Here is a 19,466-nt window from a genome sequence, read left to right as displayed (position 1 = left end):
TGCACCATCCCAGCTCAGAACTTGGCTATATGCAAATTAGTCTGTTCCTGTCCCAGTGCATGATGGGAACAGGGCAAACCAAACTACCAAGCCAATTCTTGTACTGGGAAGGAAACAAGCTTCCGGGGACCGGTTTCTGCCATCTCAGGCGTCTTCGGCCCGGCTTGCTTGAATCCTGATGGTGCAATGAGCAAGGGACTCACATCTGAGTATACCCTTCCACGCTTATGGTGGACAAAATGATTCAGAAAAGGGGGTAGCTTGTCTCCTTTCTGGTGAAGAATTGGCTTGGTAGTTTGGTCTGCCCTGTTCCCATGATGCACTGGGCCAGGGACAGACTAATTTGCATATAGCCAGGTTCTGAGCTGGGATGGGGCAGTGAGATAAATAACGGTGATGGATCAAGCCCTGATCTTTGGACTGGGTAAGAGTGGTCTGCTTAATTCAGACACTCTGTTCATCACCACCCCCTTTTCTGAATCGTTTTTGGCCACTATAGGTGTGGCAGGGTATACTCAGACATGAGTCCCTTTCTCACTGCTCCATCAGGATTCAAGCAAGCCGGGCCGAAGAGGCTGAAATGCCAGAAACCGGTCCCCGGTAGCTTGTCTCCTTTCTGGTGAAGAATTGGCTTGGTAGTTTGGTCTGCCCTGTTCCCATGATGCACTGGGCCAGGGACAGACTAATTTGCATATAGCCAGGTTCTGAGCTGGGATGGGGCAGTGAGATAAATAACGGTGATGGATCAAGCCCTGATCTTTGGACTGGGTAAGAGTGGTCTGCTTAATTCAGACACTCTGTTCATCACCACCCCCTTTTCTGAATCGTTTTTGGCCACTATAGGTGTGGCAGGGTATACTCAGACATGAGTCCCTTTCTCACTGCTCCATCAGGATTCAAGCAAGCCGGGCCGAAGAGGCTGAAATGCCAGAAACCGGTCCCCGGTAGCTTGTCTCCTTTCTGGTGAAGAATTGGCTTGGTAGTTTGGTCTGCCCTGTTCCCATGATGCACTGGGCCAGGGACAGACTAATTTGCATATAGCCAGGTTCTGAGCTGGGATGGGGCAGTGAGATAAATAACGGTGATGGATCAAGCCCTGATCTTTGGACTGGGTAAGAGTGGTCTGCTTAATTCAGACACTCTGTTCATCACCACCCCCTTTTCTGAATCGTTTTTGGCCACTATAGGTGTGGCAGGGTATACTCAGACATGAGTCCCTTTCTCACTGCTCCATCAGGATTCAAGCAAGCCGGGCCGAAGAGGCTGAAATGCCAGAAACCGGTCCCCGGTAGCTTGTCTCCTTTCTGGTGAAGAATTGGCTTGGTAGTTTGGTCTGCCCTGTTCCCATGATGCACTGGGCCAGGGACAGACTAATTTGCATATAGCCAGGTTCTGAGCTGGGATGGGGCAGTGAGATAAATAACGGTGATGGATCAAGCCCTGATCTTTGGACTGGGTAAGAGTGGTCTGCTTAATTCAGACACTCTGTTCATCACCACCCCCTTTTCTGAATCGTTTTTGGCCACTATAGGTGTGGCAGGGTATACTCAGACATGAGTCCCTTTCTCACTGCTCCATCAGGATTCAAGCAAGCCGGGCCGAAGAGGCTGAAATGCCAGAAACCGGTCCCCGGTAGCTTGTCTCCTTTCTGGTGAAGAATTGGCTTGGTAGTTTGGTCTGCCCTGTTCCCATGATGCACTGGGCCAGGGACAGACTAATTTGCATATAGCCAGGTTCTGAGCTGGGATGGGGCAGTGAGATAAATAACGGTGATGGATCAAGCCCTGATCTTTGGACTGGGTAAGAGTGGTCTGCTTAATTCAGACACTCTGTTCATCACCACCCCCTTTTCTGAATCGTTTTTGGCCACTATAGGTGTGGCAGGGTATACTCAGACATGAGTCCCTTTCTCACTGCTCCATCAGGATTCAAGCAAGCCGGGCCGAAGAGGCTGAAATGCCAGAAACCGGTCCCCGGTAGCTTGTCTCCTTTCTGGTGAAGAATTGGCTTGGTAGTTTGGTCTGCCCTGTTCCCATGATGCACTGGGCCAGGGACAGACTATTTTGCATATAGCCAGGTTCTGAGCTGGGATGGGGCAGTGAGATAAATAACGGTGATGGATCAAGCCCTGATCTTTGGACTGGGTAAGAGTGGTCTGCTTAATTCAGACACTCTGTTCATCACCACCCCCTTTTCTGAATCGTTTTTGGCCACTATAGGTGTGGCAGGGTATACTCAGACATGAGTCCCTTTCTCACTGCTCCATCAGGATTCAAGCAAGCCGGGCCGAAGAGGCTGAAATGCCAGAAACCGGTCCCCGGTAGCTTGTCTCCTTTCTGGTGAAGAATTGGCTTGGTAGTTTGGTCTGCCCTGTTCCCATGATGCACTGGGCCAGGGACAGACTAATTTGCATATAGCCAGGTTCTGAGCTGGGATGGGGCAGTGAGATAAATAACGGTGATGGATCAAGCCCTGATCTTTGGACTGGGTAAGAGTGGTCTGCTTAATTCAGACACTCTGTTCATCACCACCCCCTTTTCTGAATCGTTTTTGGCCACTATAGGTGTGGCAGGGTATACTCAGACATGAGTCCCTTTCTCACTGCTCCATCAGGATTCAAGCAAGCCGGGCCGAAGAGGCTGAAATGCCAGAAACCGGTCCCCGGTAGCTTGTCTCCTTTCTGGTGAAGAATTGGCTTGGTAGTTTGGTCTGCCCTGTTCCCATGATGCACTGGGCCAGGGACAGACTAATTTGCATATAGCCAGGTTCTGAGCTGGGATGGGGCAGTGAGATAAATAACGGTGATGGATCAAGCCCTGATCTTTGGACTGGGTAAGAGTGGTCTGCTTAATTCAGACACTCTGTTCATCACCACCCCCTTTTCTGAATCGTTTTTGGCCACTATAGGTGTGGCAGGGTATACTCAGACATGAGTCCCTTTCTCACTGCTCCATCAGGATTCAAGCAAGCCGGGCCGAAGAGGCTGAAATGCCAGAAACCGGTCCCCGGTAGCTTGTCTCCTTTCTGGTGAAGAATTGGCTTGGTAGTTTGGTCTGCCCTGTTCCCATGATGCACTGGGCCAGGGACAGACTAATTTGCATATAGCCAGGTTCTGAGCTGGGATGGGGCAGTGAGATAAATAACGGTGATGGATCAAGCCCTGATCTTTGGACTGGGTAAGAGTGGTCTGCTTAATTCAGACACTCTGTTCATCACCACCCCCTTTTCTGAATCGTTTTTGGCCACTATAGGTGTGGCAGGGTATACTCAGACATGAGTCCCTTTCTCACTGCTCCATCAGGATTCAAGCAAGCCGGGCCGAAGAGGCTGAAATGCCAGAAACCGGTCCCCGGTAGCTTGTCTCCTTTCTGGTGAAGAATTGGCTTGGTAGTTTGGTCTGCCCTGTTCCCATGATGCACTGGGCCAGGGACAGACTAATTTGCATATAGCCAGGTTCTGAGCTGGGATGGGGCAGTGAGATAAATAACGGTGATGGATCAAGCCCTGATCTTTGGACTGGGTAAGAGTGGTCTGCTTAATTCAGACACTCTGTTCATCACCACCCCCTTTTCTGAATCGTTTTTGGCCACTATAGGTGTGGCAGGGTATACTCAGACATGAGTCCCTTTCTCACTGCTCCATCAGGATTCAAGCAAGCCGGGCCGAAGAGGCTGAAATGCCAGAAACCGGTCCCCGGTAGCTTGTCTCCTTTCTGGTGAAGAATTGGCTTGGTAGTTTGGTCTGCCCTGTTCCCATGATGCACTGGGCCAGGGACAGACTAATTTGCATATAGCCAGGTTCTGAGCTGGGATGGGGCAGTGAGATAAATAACGGTGATGGATCAAGCCCTGATCTTTGGACTGGGTAAGAGTGGTCTGCTTAATTCAGACACTCTGTTCATCACCACCCCCTTTTCTGAATCGTTTTTGGCCACTATAGGTGTGGCAGGGTATACTCAGACATGAGTCCCTTTCTCACTGCTCCATCAGGATTCAAGCAAGCCGGGCCGAAGAGGCTGAAATGCCAGAAACCGGTCCCCGGTAGCTTGTCTCCTTTCTGGTGAAGAATTGGCTTGGTAGTTTGGTCTGCCCTGTTCCCATGATGCACTGGGCCAGGGACAGACTAATTTGCATATAGCCAGGTTCTGAGCTGGGATGGGGCAGTGAGATAAATAACGGTGATGGATCAAGCCCTGATCTTTGGACTGGGTAAGAGTGGTCTGCTTAATTCAGACACTCTGTTCATCACCACCCCCTTTTCTGAATCGTTTTTGGCCACTATAGGTGTGGCAGGGTATACTCAGACATGAGTCCCTTTCTCACTGCTCCATCAGGATTCAAGCAAGCCGGGCCGAAGAGGCTGAAATGCCAGAAACCGGTCCCCGGTAGCTTGTCTCCTTTCTGGTGAAGAATTGGCTTGGTAGTTTGGTCTGCCCTGTTCCCATGATGCACTGGGCCAGGGACAGACTAATTTGCATATAGCCAGGTTCTGAGCTGGGATGGGGCAGTGAGATAAATAACGGTGATGGATCAAGCCCTGATCTTTGGACTGGGTAAGAGTGGTCTGCTTAATTCAGACACTCTGTTCATCACCACCCCCTTTTCTGAATCGTTTTTGGCCACTATAGGTGTGGCAGGGTATACTCAGACATGAGTCCCTTTCTCACTGCTCCATCAGGATTCAAGCAAGCCGGGCCGAAGAGGCTGAAATGCCAGAAACCGGTCCCCGGTAGCTTGTCTCCTTTCTGGTGAAGAATTGGCTTGGTAGTTTGGTCTGCCCTGTTCCCATGATGCACTGGGCCAGGGACAGACTAATTTGCATATAGCCAGGTTCTGAGCTGGGATGGGGCAGTGAGATAAATAACGGTGATGGATCAAGCCCTGATCTTTGGACTGGGTAAGAGTGGTCTGCTTAATTCAGACACTCTGTTCATCACCACCCCCTTTTCTGAATCGTTTTTGGCCACTATAGGTGTGGCAGGGTATACTCAGACATGAGTCCCTTTCTCACTGCTCCATCAGGATTCAAGCAAGCCGGGCCGAAGAGGCTGAAATGCCAGAAACCGGTCCCCGGTAGCTTGTCTCCTTTCTGGTGAAGAATTGGCTTGGTAGTTTGGTCTGCCCTGTTCCCATGATGCACTGGGCCAGGGACAGACTAATTTGCATATAGCCAGGTTCTGAGCTGGGATGGGGCAGTGAGATAAATAACGGTGATGGATCAAGCCCTGATCTTTGGACTGGGTAAGAGTGGTCTGCTTAATTCAGACACTCTGTTCATCACCACCCCCTTTTCTGAATCGTTTTTGGCCACTATAGGTGTGGCAGGGTATACTCAGACATGAGTCCCTTTCTCACTGCTCCATCAGGATTCAAGCAAGCCGGGCCGAAGAGGCTGAAATGCCAGAAACCGGTCCCCGGTAGCTTGTCTCCTTTCTGGTGAAGAATTGGCTTGGTAGTTTGGTCTGCCCTGTTCCCATGATGCACTGGGCCAGGGACAGACTAATTTGCATATAGCCAGGTTCTGAGCTGGGATGGGGCAGTGAGATAAATAACGGTGATGGATCAAGCCCTGATCTTTGGACTGGGTAAGAGTGGTCTGCTTAATTCAGACACTCTGTTCATCACCACCCCCTTTTCTGAATCGTTTTTGGCCACTATAGGTGTGGCAGGGTATACTCAGACATGAGTCCCTTTCTCACTGCTCCATCAGGATTCAAGCAAGCCGGGCCGAAGAGGCTGAAATGCCAGAAACCGGTCCCCGGTAGCTTGTCTCCTTTCTGGTGAAGAATTGGCTTGGTAGTTTGGTCTGCCCTGTTCCCATGATGCACTGGGCCAGGGACAGACTAATTTGCATATAGCCAGGTTCTGAGCTGGGATGGGGCAGTGAGATAAATAACGGTGATGGATCAAGCCCTGATCTTTGGACTGGGTAAGAGTGGTCTGCTTAATTCAGACACTCTGTTCATCACCACCCCCTTTTCTGAATCGTTTTTGGCCACTATAGGTGTGGCAGGGTATACTCAGACATGAGTCCCTTTCTCACTGCTCCATCAGGATTCAAGCAAGCCGGGCCGAAGAGGCTGAAATGCCAGAAACCGGTCCCCGGTAGCTTGTCTCCTTTCTGGTGAAGAATTGGCTTGGTAGTTTGGTCTGCCCTGTTCCCATGATGCACTGGGCCAGGGACAGACTAATTTGCATATAGCCAGGTTCTGAGCTGGGATGGGGCAGTGAGATAAATAACGGTGATGGATCAAGCCCTGATCTTTGGACTGGGTAAGAGTGGTCTGCTTAATTCAGACACTCTGTTCATCACCACCCCCTTTTCTGAATCGTTTTTGGCCACTATAGGTGTGGCAGGGTATACTCAGACATGAGTCCCTTTCTCACTGCTCCATCAGGATTCAAGCAAGCCGGGCCGAAGAGGCTGAAATGCCAGAAACCGGTCCCCGGTAGCTTGTCTCCTTTCTGGTGAAGAATTGGCTTGGTAGTTTGGTCTGCCCTGTTCCCATGATGCACTGGGCCAGGGACAGACTAATTTGCATATAGCCAGGTTCTGAGCTGGGATGGGGCAGTGAGATAAATAACGGTGATGGATCAAGCCCTGATCTTTGGACTGGGTAAGAGTGGTCTGCTTAATTCAGACACTCTGTTCATCACCACCCCCTTTTCTGAATCGTTTTTGGCCACTATAGGTGTGGCAGGGTATACTCAGACATGAGTCCCTTTCTCACTGCTCCATCAGGATTCAAGCAAGCCGGGCCGAAGAGGCTGAAATGCCAGAAACCGGTCCCCGGTAGCTTGTCTCCTTTCTGGTGAAGAATTGGCTTGGTAGTTTGGTCTGCCCTGTTCCCATGATGCACTGGGCCAGGGACAGACTAATTTGCATATAGCCAGGTTCTGAGCTGGGATGGGGCAGTGAGATAAATAACGGTGATGGATCAAGCCCTGATCTTTGGACTGGGTAAGAGTGGTCTGCTTAATTCAGACACTCTGTTCATCACCACCCCCTTTTCTGAATCGTTTTTGGCCACTATAGGTGTGGCAGGGTATACTCAGACATGAGTCCCTTTCTCACTGCTCCATCAGGATTCAAGCAAGCCGGGCCGAAGAGGCTGAAATGCCAGAAACCGGTCCCCGGTAGCTTGTCTCCTTTCTGGTGAAGAATTGGCTTGGTAGTTTGGTCTGCCCTGTTCCCATGATGCACTGGGCCAGGGACAGACTAATTTGCATATAGCCAGGTTCTGAGCTGGGATGGGGCAGTGAGATAAATAACGGTGATGGATCAAGCCCTGATCTTTGGACTGGGTAAGAGTGGTCTGCTTAATTCAGACACTCTGTTCATCACCACCCCCTTTTCTGAATCGTTTTTGGCCACTATAGGTGTGGCAGGGTATACTCAGACATGAGTCCCTTTCTCACTGCTCCATCAGGATTCAAGCAAGCCGGGCCGAAGAGGCTGAAATGCCAGAAACCGGTCCCCGGTAGCTTGTCTCCTTTCTGGTGAAGAATTGGCTTGGTAGTTTGGTCTGCCCTGTTCCCATGATGCACTGGGCCAGGGACAGACTAATTTGCATATAGCCAGGTTCTGAGCTGGGATGGGGCAGTGAGATAAATAACGGTGATGGATCAAGCCCTGATCTTTGGACTGGGTAAGAGTGGTCTGCTTAATTCAGACACTCTGTTCATCACCACCCCCTTTTCTGAATCGTTTTTGGCCACTATAGGTGTGGCAGGGTATACTCAGACATGAGTCCCTTTCTCACTGCTCCATCAGGATTCAAGCAAGCCGGGCCGAAGAGGCTGAAATGCCAGAAACCGGTCCCCGGTAGCTTGTCTCCTTTCTGGTGAAGAATTGGCTTGGTAGTTTGGTCTGCCCTGTTCCCATGATGCACTGGGCCAGGGACAGACTAATTTGCATATAGCCAGGTTCTGAGCTGGGATGGGGCAGTGAGATAAATAACGGTGATGGATCAAGCCCTGATCTTTGGACTGGGTAAGAGTGGTCTGCTTAATTCAGACACTCTGTTCATCACCACCCCCTTTTCTGAATCGTTTTTGGCCACTATAGGTGTGGCAGGGTATACTCAGACATGAGTCCCTTTCTCACTGCTCCATCAGGATTCAAGCAAGCCGGGCCGAAGAGGCTGAAATGCCAGAAACCGGTCCCCGGTAGCTTGTCTCCTTTCTGGTGAAGAATTGGCTTGGTAGTTTGGTCTGCCCTGTTCCCATGATGCACTGGGCCAGGGACAGACTAATTTGCATATAGCCAGGTTCTGAGCTGGGATGGGGCAGTGAGATAAATAACGGTGATGGATCAAGCCCTGATCTTTGGACTGGGTAAGAGTGGTCTGCTTAATTCAGACACTCTGTTCATCACCACCCCCTTTTCTGAATCGTTTTTGGCCACTATAGGTGTGGCAGGGTATACTCAGACATGAGTCCCTTTCTCACTGCTCCATCAGGATTCAAGCAAGCCGGGCCGAAGAGGCTGAAATGCCAGAAACCGGTCCCCGGTAGCTTGTCTCCTTTCTGGTGAAGAATTGGCTTGGTAGTTTGGTCTGCCCTGTTCCCATGATGCACTGGGCCAGGGACAGACTAATTTGCATATAGCCAGGTTCTGAGCTGGGATGGGGCAGTGAGATAAATAACGGTGATGGATCAAGCCCTGATCTTTGGACTGGGTAAGAGTGGTCTGCTTAATTCAGACACTCTGTTCATCACCACCCCCTTTTCTGAATCGCAAGGAATATCTGAGCACACCCAATCTGTCTTGCGAGCCGCAATCTCGGGTTCCTTTGGTCCCTGCCAGGAGTGACTCACTCCCTCGTAATACCCAACCCTCCGTTTCATGAGACTGTCAACAATCTACTATAATATAAAATAAATGGTTTTCTTAATGCGCCCCCCTTTGATCCCCCCCCCCCCTCCATTCCATGCGAGCTAATAGTTGTTAGGCAACCTCATTCCCCCTCCCATACACAAACAAAAGGTTGCTGGGGCTTCAGCCGATGTCCTGGGGTCTTTTCACACCTTTTAATGGACATCGGCTGCTTGCACTGCTCCAACAATTTACACCTTGCCGGACCACTGCTGTGAGGGGTCCTGGAGGGTCTCTGTAGACACGGCGCTCCTAGCTGCACTTGTTCACCCCTCTTCAGAGCGGCAGTTTATGGGCAGCAGTTTACGATTTCTTTCGGCAGCCCGTGTGCACCTCTGACTCAGATTTTATAGAGGTGCACAGAGGCTGCAGGAGCATTTGTTTTGTAAGTATTTTCCTGTTTTCTATATATAAATACAAACAAAAACCGAAAGGTTTTCCATCCGTATTCATATGTAAAAATCAGTTCAAACGGAAAACCGAGATCCTTAATTATGACCAATCTGTGGCCTCAATGCTTGATGCCTGGCAGACAAGTTGTGCAAAAATTTCTTAGGCTAGGAATTTAACTCCTTTTCCTTGACCTGAACCTGAGTATGGCGGATTAACCCGGCATACTCCTGATGGCCAGAAAGGGAACGGAAAACCCAGGGACAGATACGCAAACTGGAGACCAGAATTTTGAAACTGGACAGAGAGGACTATGTGATTTACCCTGGACAAGCGCCTTGAGCTTGACAAAGCCTCCCTCTGACAGCTTTGTCTAAATGAGCCGCGCCAAGGCTGGCTTTAACAGGGAGGATACATGAATGGGGAGACCAATCCAGTAAACTACTGTACTGGCTAGCTATCAGAGACCTGGCATCCAGGCTCGTCTCTTACCTCTCTGATAGAGAGGGGAGAAGGATGTACATGTTCCCTGAAATAGTGGCCACTTTTGCAGACTACTATCATAGCCTCTATGAGACACATGAGCAACCAACCTTTGTGTGCCTTGCCCCACTTGTAGACAAGCTCCTACTTCCAAGAATAAATAGGACAGACTGGAACTTGATAGTCTAATCACACATCCTTCGATAGCGTGTGCAGTGAATTAGATGCACGCGGGCAAAACACCAGGCATGGATGGCTACCCTATAGAATATTATTGATGATTCTAAACACTATTAATGAATGGATATTAGATTTCTTAAGCGCAAACTTAGCCCAGAGGCCTCAAGGCGCTACAGGAGAGACTGTCATACAGAAATAAAGTAAGGTTTTCTTTTCTTTTCAGAGTTTTATATAGCGCGAACTAGACCCGAACCGAATCAGGTATCAGAGCGCTTTACATATTTAGGTCTCGTCCTTTACCATTCCGAAGGAATGGGAAATGGCGAGAATTCAAGTGCTCGAACTGATTGTCAAACCACCGCATTTTTTCGTGGCGTTTTCTTCGAGTGCACGTGGCCACAGGCACGCGCTTTTGGCCCATACACTTTCATGGCCATCTGTTCCTCAATGTCCCTCCCACCCTTCGTTTGATCTTGCCGCGAGTTCAGGCTAATGGCCCTCCCCCAGCACAGAGCGCGCATCGCGGCGGCACAGCACATCAAAGGGCTTCTCCCAGCGTGTGCTGTGCGGCTTCTCCTCCCCTAATTATGTGGCCGGCCGTACTTGTGTTTCCCGGCCGCTTCCCGGCCGCTCTTGTATTTAATTAGCAGCAGCAGCATTTCTCCTGCGCCAGGCCACATCAAAGGCTCTGTGCCACTTTCACCCACACAGCAACACTTACAGACACGCAACGCCACTCACACCCACGCAAGCCCACTATCATCCACGCAACACCACACTCACCCACGCAACGCCACTCACCCAAGCAACACCACTCACACACGCAACGCAACTCATCCACGCAACCCCACTCACCCACGCAACGCCACTCACCCACGCAACGCCACTCACCCACGCAACGCCACTCACCCACGCAACGCCAGGCTACACATAAATAACAATCATTTGCAATGCTATAGGTCTCCCATTTACTTAAATTGAACATAATGGCATTGTAAATGACAATAACTTTCAAAAAATTTTACTTTTACAATAAATTGAAAAGGCATTGTCATTTACTATGCCAACAGCTTAAAGTTGCCTAAATGCAAGACTTATTGCATTGCAAATAGCCAATAGGGCTCGCTTTTGGGACCATCTAAGTGTTTATGCATGCGACATTTTATGTTGTTGCAACAAGGAAATTATGCTGCATAACTACTTATAAGGGCCCAAAAGCGAGACCTATTGGCAATGCCAATGCTTGTTTTCCAGTTACGTTACATTTTACGTTTCCAGTTACTTTCATTTTAGGCACGGGGTGATTAAGTGATTTGCCCAGAATCACAGGAGGTGTTGGCGTCGTTACCGAGACTCGAACCCAGATCCACAGGTCCGAGGTCGAGCGCCCTAGCCGATAGCCCAACTCCTCTCCCCTAGGTTCAGACTGATACCTCTGTGAAGAGCCAAGTCTTCAGAGCCTTGCTGAGGAGAGTGTGAGACGCTTGTCCCTACAGATTGCCAGGAAGGGAGTTCCATAGCCTGGCAACAACTATAGCTCCCTCTCTTTCTGGCCATGTTCCTGGAAGCTGTTTGGGCAGTCCAGTTCCCACAATGACTATATACGGTGACTTTTGTGGATCTCCCAACATCACGAGACTCCTGCGTTTCTGATAGGCCATTCTCGCTCATTAATTCAGAGGTAACAATTTACACAGAATCTTTTCAAACAGGCTGCTCATGGTTTTAACACACCTGGCACATTTGGACCAGTGTGACTTCATTCTTCACCAAACCACAAGTATATGCAGAATGCGCATGGGCCTGGCATGGCTGCTTTCTCTGATGGACCCTAGTTTGCTGATGCTTTTCAATTCTGAGAAGGCTTTTGATACTGTGGGCAAGGGGGTTCCTAGAGGGCGTTCTGCAACCCATGGTTTTTAGGCCAAAATTCATATTGTGTGTTTAGGTGCTCTACATGCACACACAGGCCCACTTTTGGGTAAATAGCACCCTCTTAGCCTGTTCCTGATTCAGAAAGGGACACAAAATCTGTGCTCTCCATCCCCCCCTCCCCTTTTTTTATTCACACTAGTGATTGAACGCCTGGCTGTCTGGATACGGTGCGAGGCACAGATATGGGCATTCAACTGGGGCCTAATTATGGAGGACAGGATAGCACTATATGCAGATGCAGGCCCTCAACTGTTTCAAATGTTATAATTGTACGGTAAGGTTTCCGGACTCCAAGTTAATTGGTTTAAATCTCTCCTGGTATCCGTAAGAGGGGATACTGGAGACACAAACTGGTAATCGCACTTGCATGTACGTAAGCTGAATTTCCAGTATCTGGGTATTCACATTGCCCACAAACCTACCCTGACATGGCACCTTAATCCTCAGCCACTCCTGAGTAAAATAATGATGGGCTTACAGTGCTGTCTAAACTCCCACTTAATATCCTAGGCTGAAGAGCCCTCTTTGAGATGATGGTCATGCCCCAGTTTTTATATGTACTTCAGAAGTTTCCAATATTCATTCCACTGTCCTGGTTTAGACTACTTCTAACCAAAGTCCGTACCTTCCTGTGGGCTGAGCGGCACGCCAGCATTACCATCAGCAAATGCATACAGTCGACCCGTAATGGTGGGATAGGTATGGCAGACTTGTGCCTCTGTACCTGTGCATTGCAACACTTGGTACTGAATGATTGGCTGTGCAGGGGGTAGCAGGAACCTGCCTTTCATCTTGAAGTGTCACTCCTGAGCCAGAATATTATACTGGGAATGCTATATCGGTCCTCCCTCCCCTAGATTCTACCCAAAGTAACTAGAATAGTGTTCCTGATGAGATGGATCGAATGGAACCAAAAGATTACCCTGTAGACACCCTATGTGGCACAGCTGCTGGCTGGAATACTGTAACCACCTGACTGGATTTAGGAAGTGATCCTTCTAAGGTTAGCAAAGGTAGAAGATGTCTGGCAGGGCACTCCCATGAAGTTCTTACAAGATCTCAAAGCAAAGTTCCAGTGTCACCAGTGCTTAATTTGAGCAGGAGCTTTCAGGTGCTCAGCACCTGCACTTCTTTCACAGGGCCGGGGCTACAATTTCTGACCCTGCAGGTAGTGGTCTCAATATTATTTGTTCACATTCAAAATAAAAAGAATAACATACATTGCATGGGTTCTGGCTGGTAAATGTTTATAGACAGGCCAGCATACGCCTGTCCAGGCAGGCATGATTGTGTATCACCAAGTTAGTGATGATGTCATCTCGCCGATCACAAATCCAAGAAGTCATCAACAAACTATGGATTGCATTCTATTCCCAGAGTCTGCTGCACCATGCCACTGCCTGAGTCTAAGCCTCCCATTGGATAATTGTAGCGGGGGGCTGGCTCAAGACGGAGTTGAGGCAAGAAAGCTGCAAGAGTGCATTTGGAACTTGGGAGTGAGGGCTCTTGAGGAAGAAAAAACGAAAGTAAGTGTGGACTTTCCACTTGCTGTGTAGCCAGACTAGCATATCCTGCAGCCCTGCATTGCTGCTATCCTCAACATGCTAGATGTAGCTGTGGCCAAACACAACTTTTGTGCGCCATGGTGTCACCTGTAGAATCTGTGCGCTGCACCCCAGCATGCTAATTGCTGAGCGTGCGTGAGTCCAGTAGGCACCACAGCCATACTTACCGGCATTGGCAGCATCAGGGCTGGGGACAATGCCTGTGCTGTAGCAGGCAGGGTCACAGCAAGCTGAGCAGTGAATGCCAATGCCGTCGCCTTCCCTGGACCTACTAATTACAGGCAGCACTAGTAGTTACATCACCTGCTGTGCTCGAGCAGCTACCTGTTCTGCAAATAACCCAGTTATACTGCACTGATTAATATATGCCAAAAAAAGAATTTTCATTTGGTGTACATTTTGTTTTTGCACTCGGTGGAGGTAAGAACACATGTCATCTTCCTCTTCCTTAGGAAAGACAACAGGAAAACGCAGAGTTCCAAATAGGAGGGACATTTACAGGCTGACTTCAGGGGTCACAGGCAGCAGCTGTGTTATAGATGAGAGAGAGAGCAGGAGTAAAGAGGGGAAAGAAACAACAGGAGAGGAGAGAGATAAGACAGAGCTAATTAGAAGAAAAGGAGAGCAAATCAGATGCAAAGAGAAAGCAGCCATGATGTGAAGAAGAGAGCATTAAGAAGAGAGAAAAAAGGAAGTAGAGGACAGGACAGACGAAAAAAAGCAGACAAATGATAAAACGGAGACCCAGCTAATCACTGTTAGAAGAGTGATTGTAAAGAGCCAAGATCGAGGGGAGCGAGAGCAGAGCATGGATAAAAGTGAAAAGGAAAAAGGGCAGGGGTAGAATGAATAGAGGGCAAATCAGAAATGCAGGGAATAAGGTAACACACCAGGTGTGACAAAGATGATAGAAAACAATTAGAGAGGTGAGAAGATAGACTCTTAGAGCAAAGACGTAGAGGACAGACAACAGATCAAGGTTAGAAGATAGAGGCAGTGAGAGTGTTGAAAGTGGGCCTCACCGGAGGAATAAGTGAGCCGTGGCCTCCTTGGCAAAATTATTAGCACCTGCACTTATTTTTTTACAAATTCAAATCACAATTCTAGTACTTGCAGCTTCGCCATGCCTTGCACAGCATCTGGACCCCACAGTCTATTGTTCCTGAATACAGCCCCCAAAAAGATGCTGGCTAGGGGGCACTCTACCAAATTTATAAGTTAATAGTCCCCTGACCTCTTCCTGAGGCAGAATACCAAGTGGGAAGGTTGGGTATGACCCCTGTACGCCAACAACTGGAGAGATGCATGTATGGTCTGAGGTCGCTTGCTGTTTTGGAGGACTTGGGCTCAAACAGCTTAATTTCTTACCTACTATCTACATTACACCCCATAGAGTGTCTGAGTACACAAAACTCCTGCACCTACATGCTTTCTCTCCTATGGGGAGGAGTGGGGCTTCTTCCATAATATATAGGACTGCCCACTCATTGTGGCTTACTGGAGGAGTATTATTGCCACTCTGTCCCTTATCTTGGGGAGGAATGTGGAACCTTTACCTAGAGTGGTGCTCCTGGGTATCCTGAAAGATTTGGAGAGCCGCATAAGAGATCACATCTTGGTAGGAATCATAAAGTTGATTGCGCAGAGGGACATTGCCAGGAAATGGAAACTGTCCGCTCTCCAAGCCAGGAGGAATGGCGGATGGCTATGGTCTGGTGTGTGAAGCAAAATGAAACTTTTAATATGTTGCACAGGGCTGTCCGTTGAAGAACAAGAGCATTTAGGGAAAGTGGTGGAATTACTATGGCCTGTAATGCTAACTAGGTCAATTGAAGGGGAATGTTGTCTTTGTAAGTGTATCCAACACTTGAGTACTGTGCATGCTGCTCAGTTCTATGAATGAGGAAATTAAAAAAAAACCTGTTGCTCTAGCTTTCCTCTGCAGTCTTTAAGGCCTAATAATGTGCCTTGGCAACTGGTAATTGCCCTATATGGAGCTTCTGTTGCCATCAATGTCACATGAGTTTATATGGTCTGCCATTACTGCCTCAGTTTATAGAGCGCCTTTAATGCGTAATCAGATCTTTTCTACGATATCTCACCTACTCTTGTTGCCTCATGTTGTGCCTTGGCCACTCTTAATACTGTCGGGGGCAACTGGACTTGTATTAATTGTTTCCTACAGTGCGGAGGCAGTGGTAAGTCACCATGTGGTCCCTTTGCAGCAAGTACTAGCTCCAAAGTGCTGTTTAGGATGCCATTAATGAGTCCTGAAGTACAAAAGAAGCCATCATTGGTCCCGCATAGCCTCGGCATGTGTTGGTGCAAGTGATGACTCCTTCAGTGTTTGTGCCACCAACAATGTACATAGCAACAATTTGGGCTGCCGGTAACTCCTGCACAGCTATTAAATCCTCTTTCAGTGTTTTAGACATGTGCCCTTTTTACAAGTTTAGGAGTGTCTTGGATGCTTGTAAGATCATGCCCAACCATCTAGCAATGCTTTCTTGCAATTACTTGGCAGCTGCTAATGCCTATTATTTTCCCTTACAGCCCATGAAGCAGATTGAAGGAGCCCAGGGACAGGTGGGGGGACTCAGCCCAGCCGATCATTTAGAAACACACAAACAAGGTGTGCCAGGTATGGACAGCTAGAAGTCTGCACTTAAGGAAATATCTCAGGAGGGTTCACTTCAAGGAGGCATTTTTTGGAGCGGCACAGTCTGATGACAAAGCAGAGTTGCTACTGCTTGTTGATTCCCCCAGGGGCTGCTTCTATGGCTTCCTACAAAGAAGTAGATACTAAGGGCAATATAGAGGAATCCATACTCGAATAATGTACTCCCTGTGCTGTGTAAATGACCCATCTACCACCTTTCATTGCTAAAATTGTCCTTATTGATGCCTTCAATTATTTTGTTTTAACTTCCAGCAAAATTGCGATATCACACTTCAAATATTATTCATCAGCAATGTCCTCTTTTAACAAATCAATAGGCACCGTACACTAGTCTTGGGCTGCATTCCTTATAAAAATATATATTCTAAATCTACATTTAGTTTTTGTGAAAGTCAAGTATTTAAACCATACATGCTTAAAAACAGATTCTATAATTGCAACTTTACCCACAATACTGATTGATTGCCACTAAGATTCCAAAGGATGTAATGCAGATGAAATTAAGTCAATATCTTGGACATCATCTGTGTCCCAGTGTTGTTTATAAAGCCTGTTGAGCATAACCAAGAATCACACAGCAGTCCATTGCGTTGTCTTAGAGTTAAGTTCCTTTTATTGTTTCTTCTTGGAGCACCCACTACCCAACATGTTTCATCTGGCAATTTACAGCAGTGATTTCTTAAGTCTGGAAGACATATGTAGTATACACATCATACGTACAGCAAATTACATACATACTAAATCCCTGCACCAAGGACACTACATTGGTTCAGTCACCACACGTTTTGATATTTCCACAGTGATCAAAGGAAAAACAAAAACATTTCTTTACTGCAACCATAAATTATTACAACTCAAAACAGTAGCCATGCTATACGATGCAGTCCACTAGTCTGTGCAATAATGTGTTGAAATAATGTGACTCACCATAATAACATTGTATGTATAACAAAGGATACAAAGGACAACACACATAGGGTATCATAGATTGTGAGTATATGACACCTGTGTAAATAGGTAATTTATAGTCCTAACCCGTCACACCTTAACCCATTGTGTTTTTCGTTACGTATGTGCCAAGTCCCCGCTTTAATAACCGATAGCACAGCCCAAGTGTTTGAGTAATGCCATCGTAAAGTTCATCAATGCTGTAGGGTTAAGAAGTAAAATATTAATTGTAATAATTTGAAGTGGTTCAACACCATCAGTGTTGTATGTACCCAAACCCAGTGATCTTTTCAGACTTTTGGATGCTAAGTCGACTGAGAATCCTAAGGAAGATCTTTCCTTTCCTGTTCTCTCTTCAACGGGTGCAGGCAACCATAACTCTTATACTTTTCTATCAAGACTACACAATTCCAGTGTAGAACAAATTCTGAATTGTTGGTTCAGCTAACTTTTTTTGACCAAGAAGAACTCTAGAACATGCAATGCAATAGGTCTCGCATTTATGAGAGTTTAAGCTATTGGCATTGTAAATGATAATGCCTTTAATTTATCTGTTTTGATAATTAACACAAAAAGGCATTGTCATTTGCTCAAATTCTTGTAGATGCAAAACCTATTTAACTTCAAAGAAGCTGCGCCGTTGTCCAGGGCTGCTTGGAAAGGGAAAGTGCACAAGGCACACTGTATGTCGCAGGAAAGCATGTCATGCATTCAGTAGGCGCAACTTATTAAATAAAATAGTGTTTACAGACTGAATAAGACATACAGTGTAACTATAGAAGTAAAAGGGCCAGTCCTAATAGGAGGTTACAAATGAAGACAAGGCGGTACTAAAGCGGGACCTACAAGCCTATTCATGAATCAGAAGCCAGCGTTTACGACAGACAATGACACAAGCCAATGAAAAATATGGGGGGGTTGTAGGCGGGGCTTCAAGTCATACTCTTGATACATCATGTCTCGCAGAGCAGTACATGCACTGCCTAGGTTAGACCTAAAAATAGGACCAGTTGAATTTGAGCCCTCTATGATAACACCCTTTGTGTCTAACTACAGCACATCGAAGTGTGTGCTATATTGCACATTTGTTCATACAACTTCTGACATCACCCTGTCCCTCACTGCAAATCACACAGCCGCTAATGTCTACACTCTATGGCCCTGAACAACAGCATCCAGTGCCTTGGTGTACAGCACCAGGTGCTGTCATGAGGCACGCCACTCAGTGTTCCTCAGAGGCGCATCATCAAGTGCTCCCCTGAGGTACATTCAGTGGTTAATTTGTACCAGTGTGTGGCAGTGGGGCTCGCCATCATGGGGACTAGGATTCCTTTCACTATCCTCCCCCTGAAAAACACACACATACCGCTGCTTTTTGACAGCCCGTTAGTTTTGTGTAAACAGTGCAAGACTGGCTCTGTTTAATCAACACTAATTGTCTGTCTCTTATGGCAGCGTGTGACGCGAGAATGAGGAGTAACGAGAAAGAGAACAAATGTGAGTGTGACTGTGTTATATGCGGCGGGTAGTTAGCATCGACTGTATTTTAAAACTTACCCTGTCTTTCAAGTGCTTAACTCTACAGGCAGACAATGATTTCTTTGTTGACAATGTATGCGAAAATTATTTAGATAATTTGAGTCAGTGATGCGTTCTCTGTTACATTTCGCACTTTAACTTCATGTTGTGTGGGATATGTTGCCTATCTCGTAACAGTGTATTTTCCCAGGCGTTTTGTTTTGAGCTTATGTTTTTCATGTGAGCGCATACGGTGAGTGAGTTGCTTTAGGTATGGGGCTGTACTCAGGAAGTGGATTGGTGTTCATGCAACAGCACTGCGCGCTCTGGGGTTGAGGCTAAAGTCAGTGCGAGATTCTGACAGTGCTGCACTCTTAAATGTGCTCTTACTACGTGCTCATCCTATCCTTGGCCTCTGCAGAACGGTAGCCAGGCGTGCGCCAGTTGAAGTTCCAATTCTATGGGAAAATCTGTTGAGGAATTACTTACCTTTTTAAAATATGGAGAGGGCCAATGGAAACATTTTCTTGGGGGTAAGGACCCCCCTGTGTTGGAAACACGCTCGCTCCCTTTGGTTTTTCACAGCCTGGCTTGGTATTCTCAGTGGAGGCAGTGGCAGGAGTGAGCGTAGGCAGTGCCACTAGGGGGGAGGCGGGGAGGAGACATCGGACTCCTAAGGAAAAGTCTAGGTACATTACACTGTGCTTCCACGTGGCACATCTTCCAGTACGGTCCTGGTACGCATCTCCCTCTGCTCTCTCCCTCTCTGTGAGTAAATTGCCTTGTGCACCACGCATGTTGATAAACTAATTCACCCCGCTGCGCGTACTCCTAGGCTCCAATGTGTGCACATTTTCCTGTGCTCCGGTATTATACTTCAACCTGGGCCT

At 47.6% G+C, this 19,466-nt stretch overlaps 1 protein-coding gene across 4 annotated transcripts in view; it reads left to right on the top strand.

Annotated features, from left to right (window-relative positions):
- The window catches only part of ASB7 (ankyrin repeat and SOCS box containing 7), a 313,217-nt gene that overhangs the window by 16,123 nt on the left and 277,628 nt on the right, over window positions 1-19,466 (top strand). For 3 of the 4 annotated variants that reach the window (XM_078683104.1, XM_078683105.1, XM_078683107.1), the window contains exon 2: window positions 15,984-16,071. The exons of the other annotated variant lie outside the window; for it this stretch is intronic. The gene's annotated coding sequence lies outside the window, so the exon portion shown is untranslated. The remainder of the gene's footprint in view (window positions 1-15,983; window positions 16,072-19,466) is intronic. 4 annotated transcript variants of the gene reach the window in all.

The sequence above is a fragment of the Lissotriton helveticus genome, chromosome 3_1 (assembly GCF_964261635.1).
Source record: "Lissotriton helveticus chromosome 3_1, aLisHel1.1, whole genome shotgun sequence".
Lineage (NCBI taxonomy): Eukaryota > Metazoa > Chordata > Amphibia > Caudata > Salamandridae > Lissotriton > Lissotriton helveticus.
This window is presented reverse-complemented; position numbering and strand designations above follow the sequence as displayed.